The sequence below is a fragment of the Saccostrea echinata genome, unplaced genomic scaffold (assembly GCF_033153115.1).
Source record: "Saccostrea echinata isolate AGI-Se365-2 ecotype Australia unplaced genomic scaffold, CSIRO_AGI_Sech_v1 ptg000058l, whole genome shotgun sequence".
Classification (NCBI taxonomy): domain Eukaryota; kingdom Metazoa; phylum Mollusca; class Bivalvia; order Ostreida; family Ostreidae; genus Saccostrea; species Saccostrea echinata.
The window spans coordinates 3485479-3491883 of NW_026889807.1; positions in this window are offsets into that span (position 1 = coordinate 3485479).

The following is a 6405-nucleotide window of genomic DNA, read 5'->3' on the forward strand; positions in this document are numbered from 1 at the left end:
TTTTAAGTGACGGTGTTGTCTTTGACAACTTAATTGGTGGCGTTAATTAAGTGTCAAAAATGATAATGAATGCAAAACTTTCTTGTAAGTCTCCACATTAATTCTACAGTTGTGATATTTGATGCATGATGTGGCGAATGATTGTACAAATAAAATACATTGAAACAAACCACGTCCGTGACAAATTCAACAGGAAAAAGTATTTTTTCTGCATTCTATGTTGTTTACTTTTATTCTGAAAGAGATTTTAAATAAAGACATGGGCGTTTTGGAACGCGATTTTTTAAATCCCTGGTTTACCTTTTCTGAAAAACAGGAAGAATCTTGCAGCATGAAGCATGCAGGATGGTGATTAAATGGGCTTCAAGTTACTAATTAAATGTTAATGAGTTAAATCGGAGAATTAATTGATCAATTATTGTCCATTCATCGTAACACAATGCATTCACGGGGATTACTAATGATATGCGCTCAGGTACCATTTAGACAAAAATATGATTTAATTAAATGAAATAATAAACTGATAAAAAAAAATTGCCCCATATCTGATTTATATATATATATATATATATATATATATATATATATATATATATATATATATATATTGAAAGTTAGATTACATAGTACTAACAAGAACTCGTACTTTAACAGAAATTACTGTTTACATAAATGAAGAAAACAGAATAATTCAATTAAGGATATTTCCGTTTCTTTTGCTTTTGTTTGTTTGTTTTAAATTTGCTTCTTTGCTTGGTTTTTTGATTTGCTTTTCTTCTTTTAAAGTCAAAATTTATTTTTCATATAGTTTAATATTGAGACAACGCAGAGCATACAGAAAACTATTAAATTATACCATTTTTTCCCACAATTTTTTTTTACATTCTTTTACACCTCAAAAAGCAAGTTAGCTCAAAACTGTAAAGTAAACGTTCTTTTTTCAGCTTTCAGTTTAATTTACGCTATGTATGAGGTCACAAAATTTTCCACGAAAAATCGTCAGAGCATACTTAAGGTGTGATTTCAAGAAATTTCAATGGAAATCCAAAAAATCGTCGTAATTGTCTCTATCTGCTGATCGATCAGAACTTATGATTCAGCAGAAATATTCTCCAGGGAAAAATGTTCGATTACAATATTCCTCAAGAGCATCAGACGATGGTGCAACTATCGCTTACGAAGTCTTTAATGGTCTTATTTTTTTGATTTTCTCTGTGTTAAGATCGTAACTCATATATTTCTTTAATGTGTGTTCTTATTTGTATGTCTTTCGTTAAATGAACATACATTGAAAACTCTAATCCAACCCCTATGCAATCAATTTCAATGTGAATTCCGACCTCTCTTTTCATTCGCATTTTACTATTTATCATTTTCTTTACATTGTGTAATCCGACACCTTGTTTTGTCCGACACAAAATTTGTCTACCATTGCATATCGGATTAGACAGGTTTAATTGTACTATTCGTATTTACATCTGTGTTGAAGGTGGTTTTAGATTGTCATCTCTGTCCTATGGTCCGAGCAAATTTGGAAAGTAGAAACATTAATTGAACTTATTTGTCTTCAAATGAAATATGGAGATAACGATTAGTATTCAAGCTCAGAGTACCTTTAAACAACACAAATCGGGACCAAAGCAAACGCGGACCTCCAAAAGGTGGGAGTGGGATCAGGTGCCATGGAGGAGTGAGAATTCCCCCCCCCCCCCTCCGTGTGTGCTCCTTGTCATGATCGTAAAAAAAACCCGGAAAAGATCCGTAGACAATTCAGTGAGTAAATAATGGCCTAACAATTAGTATGAAAAACGTCAATCAGCATTTGACTTAATGATAAGTTGAATTTGCTGACAAGGTCATTGTATCGACCATAAAACTTGCAAAAGCAAAATGAAAAAAAAAAAAAAAGAAATCAAACACAATTCAGTGTAATTATTATTCATTAAATTATTTTGCCACAATTGGCAAACTAAAAACATTTTCTTGACAAATTAACATTGTTTTTTTTTTATAAAGCATTACCTGAGTTTCCTGCTCTTAAAGGAAAGATGAAAAAACCCAGAAAAATGAATGTCTGGATTGATATATTTTTTGACATATTTCAGTTATAAATGATACAAATATCAAATTTCTAAAGAAATAGTTAACTTTCCATTTTCTATGTTTTTGATGGTACTCGTATTAATTTTCAAACTTCCCATCATTTTAAAAGACATTAGTGTGAAACTGTGAATGAAAACATGAAATTGATGGGGATAAATTTATTCATTTTACTTTTGTAAATACAGCATATCTATTATAGATATTTTTTGTCTGACATGTTTCATACCATTTGTCAGGTCATTGTTTGTACTAAATTTGACTACGTCTACCTGATCAATACATAGGGCTTACGGCAGGTGTGACCGGTCGACGAGGCATGTTATCTCTCCTTTGCACTTGATTTCACTCTGGTGTTTCTAGTGGTCCATGTATTTACCCTGTTTAGGATTCGTTTTATTCACTGACTTCTTGAGATTGACCAATGTTCGTTACCTTCAAGTTAAACAAAAATAACTTTAGGGTTAATTTTTATGACTTTAGAAAAAAGTTTCGTCCAGGAAGATTCCATCTCTGATCGAAAGGGGAGCAGCTGTCAAGTGTTTAGGGGGACCGGGTTCGAATTATGTTGTGATTGATAGCGTTTTCTCCTAAGGCTGAGGAGAGAGGAATATTGTAAACTGGGCTTATGTGGAAGCTGGACATAAGTGGTCAGAGCACCCTAATAGTAATAGAAGGATTCCCGATTTGATTTCCGGTCCACCTATACATTTTCATTGTGCGTTTGTTCTTTCCTTGTTTCAAACTACAGTTGTGAATTTCTTAAAACAACTAATTTCTAAAAATTGATCATCAGTTGATTTAATATTTCATGATCTAAATAAATGAATCTAGTAGTATTTGGAATTTCTGATGAGACCATAATTTAGTCGTACATACACGGTTACTTTTTTCTAAAACTTCATTGATATTGATAAAATCTTTTCTTACTTTCTTTTTTTTTTATATTTGTGAAATAACTTTTGTTGAATGGATTCAGCAGAATAAGTCAATTGCTACACAGAAGCCAGAAAAAAGGTAAAAAAAAATTCTTCCAAAATATCTCAAGATCATCTTCATCTCAGGAGTAATTCCTTATAGAAAACATATACGGCTAGTTTAATCTGCTGTTGGGTTTGCCTTACACACAAGGAAAATAAATGTTAGGTGAACTGAATGAATACAAAAATAATACTCTTTTGTCAATCACTAGGTACATGTATTTTTTATCTTTTCTGCATAATTGCCTTATGTTTGTTGTAAATTTATCTCTCCATCATCAATAAAAATATCCTTGTAAAAGAGTTTTTATTTGATGTACCGCTTAAATATGACAACAGATTCGCTAACAGTTCCTCATCGAAATTTTAACCGCTTATAAATTGTTAATGATAATGTAATGATGATTTAAGAAAAAAATGATTGATATTTTTTCTCTTTTTTTAAACCTGAGATTTCGTTATGAGCAATTTATACATGGAACATTTCCAAGTCAACGCGTTCTTATTAACCACAACTAATAAGATATATGAACATGCTTGAACTACTCTCTTTTATTAGAAATCATCATGATGCACGAAAAAGTTACACTCACAAGCATGAAAGACAATAAATAGTACATAATAGAAAACGTACTGAAACAATAGGTGAAACTCGATAAATTGACTCTTCCAAATATTTCACAAATAAATAATATAGGGATATAGAGCTTATGTTGATGAATATTGGTACGAGTTGGCTGTACAAATGATTGAGCTTGTTAGTGCAATATGTGCAACCAACGAGTACCAATATTTACCAATATAAGTTCAACAGTTTTTAATTATATAGCTAAACCATTTCCCATTCTTTAATCATTTCAATTAAAAGCTCAGAATTTATGAGAATTTTTCAGTATCAGTATTCAAATTAAAACGGGGCTACTTCAGCGTTTTTCCTGTAAGTGATCACTATTATATCATTCCAGTTTCCCTTATTAATAATTTCAATTTAGTGTGAAAATATACACATCTTACCTAGCTGCCAAAACTCATTTTGAATATTGTCGTTGGAGGTTGACCAGACTACATTTTTTGTTTACAACGGAATGTTCGATACTGAAAGCTCTAATGTTTCGGGACAAACTCGTGCACGTAGTGCAAACTCAGCGGTCAATAAAACGCAAAGATATTAAATGTTACAATTCTCTAGATTTGTAGTAGATTTTTTTAATTATAGACTATTAACTAGCAATATAATAAATAAATTCAATTGAATTTGATTTTTTCCTAGATTAAAATAAGAGCACGTCTAATGTGTTTCTCATAAAAAAGTTTCATTTTCATGTTTAGTTTGAATTTTCTCTGCTTTCATTTTTTCGAGGAATATCACGAAAGACAGGGGTTGTATGCATTGTAAACAATGGTTGTACATTCATTAATAAAAATGTATGAATTTTATCAACTTTATATCTTATTTCTTAATGACATATTGGGAAAATTTGAATGAAAAAGCACACGTTTTGCAGCCGTACTGTCGCTTTAAATAAGTAACTCTGAAAGAGATCTTTGAATACTATATTTTATTATCATCTTTAATATGTCTTACAATATAGATGGGGGATCCGGAAAAAATCATTTAATTAATACATAAAATTCCTTAAGGTAATTGACTATCAACAATCATATATGTTCAGTTATAGGACGTGTGTTCGAATCACGGCCGCGATTGACCAAGTCGATAAATATTAGGTAGCAACTGTTCCTTCGTCAAGCGCTCGGGACTTTGAAGTGAAAGTTGCGGGTCCTTCAGATGAGACCTTAAAAACCGAGGCCCCGTATTACGGTAGGCGTTGGCAAGATGAAGAACCTCACTGCTCAATGGCCCTGAGTGCCGAGTAAAGGTCTAAATTCGAAGCCCTTCACCGGTATATTGTGACGTCTCTATATGAGTGAAAAATTCTCGAATGGAACGTAAAACAACATACAATCAATCAATCAATATATAGTTAACTATAGTTTACTAGATTATCAGGGTTTTTTTTCACTATGGTAAATCAAAGTATTTTTACTGTGGATTTCAGATTGTTATATTGTTTTGTTCTTCAATTCAAACATGCATATATTTTATATTGAATGGAACTATTATTTGGATATTCACATATTATTTCCAAATTTTACATCACTGTTATCGAATTTAAGAGATTTTAAGCAGCTGTGAAATCTCTTAAAAAAAGTTTCAGAGTAAAGTTTCATAGTAAATGAAAGTATCAAAGTTTTTACTATAGTTAACGATAGTAAACTATAGTTAACTATAGTAAATTTTTGTTAGGAATATATCACTCATCTACTTAGCGTATATAAGCGAATTTAGAAATCAGCACAAAGGTTAGCAAAGGTCGGCAATCATGAAATGTCATGATTGTATTTTTTTTTTTAAATTTATTGTAAGCAGATTAATATATAAGTGATATTCCTTTAACACCACTGAAAGGTTACCTACAAATGCGAATTAAGCTGAAATGTGTAAATTATTCAAACCTCTTCTGGCAAAAATGAAAATAAAACTCTAATTCATTATACTTGTGTTTCTTATTAATGTTTTAATGTAAATATTTTGTTCTGACTATTTTAAAAGAGTACCATTTTTTCCAAAAACCAGGTTTCAGGCTTATTAGAAAAGAAACCAAAATGCGCTTATGAAACATTAATGCCCCTGTATTTCAACTTATGCCATAGGTAAAATTTCTTAAATGCAAGTCAAACTCAAAGGTTAAGGTCATGTAACCAAAAATGTTGGTACCCAAAGAATTTTTTCAAGGAAAGTAACCGAGAAAAATGAAAGCCCTAGCACCAACACTTCAAAACTTTTGTCAAACTTTAAAGTTTTTAAAACGTAAGTCAAACGTCAAGGTCATGGTCAATTGGCCAAAAGTAATGATGCCCAAGGGAAAGTCTTGCCACAAGAAATATACATTTGAAATGTGAAAGCCTTAGCACCAACCATTCAAAAGTTATGACCAAGAATTAATTTTTCAAAAGTAGGTCAAATTCCAAGATCGAAGACAGAAGGTCAAAACTGTTTACCCAAGGAAAGGTCTTGTCACAAGAAATACACAATGGCATGTGAAATATGAAAGCTTTAGTACCAACCATTCGAAAATATGTTTAAAACTGTCGAATGGAGTTTTTCAAAAGTAGGTCAAACTCAAAGATCAAGAATCAATACTGTTGGTTTTCAAGGGAAAGCCTTGTCACAGGAATACATCTGAGAAATATGAAATGCCTAGTACTATCTATTCAAAATTATGGCCAAGATTAATGTTTTTCAAAAGTAGCTCAAACTCCA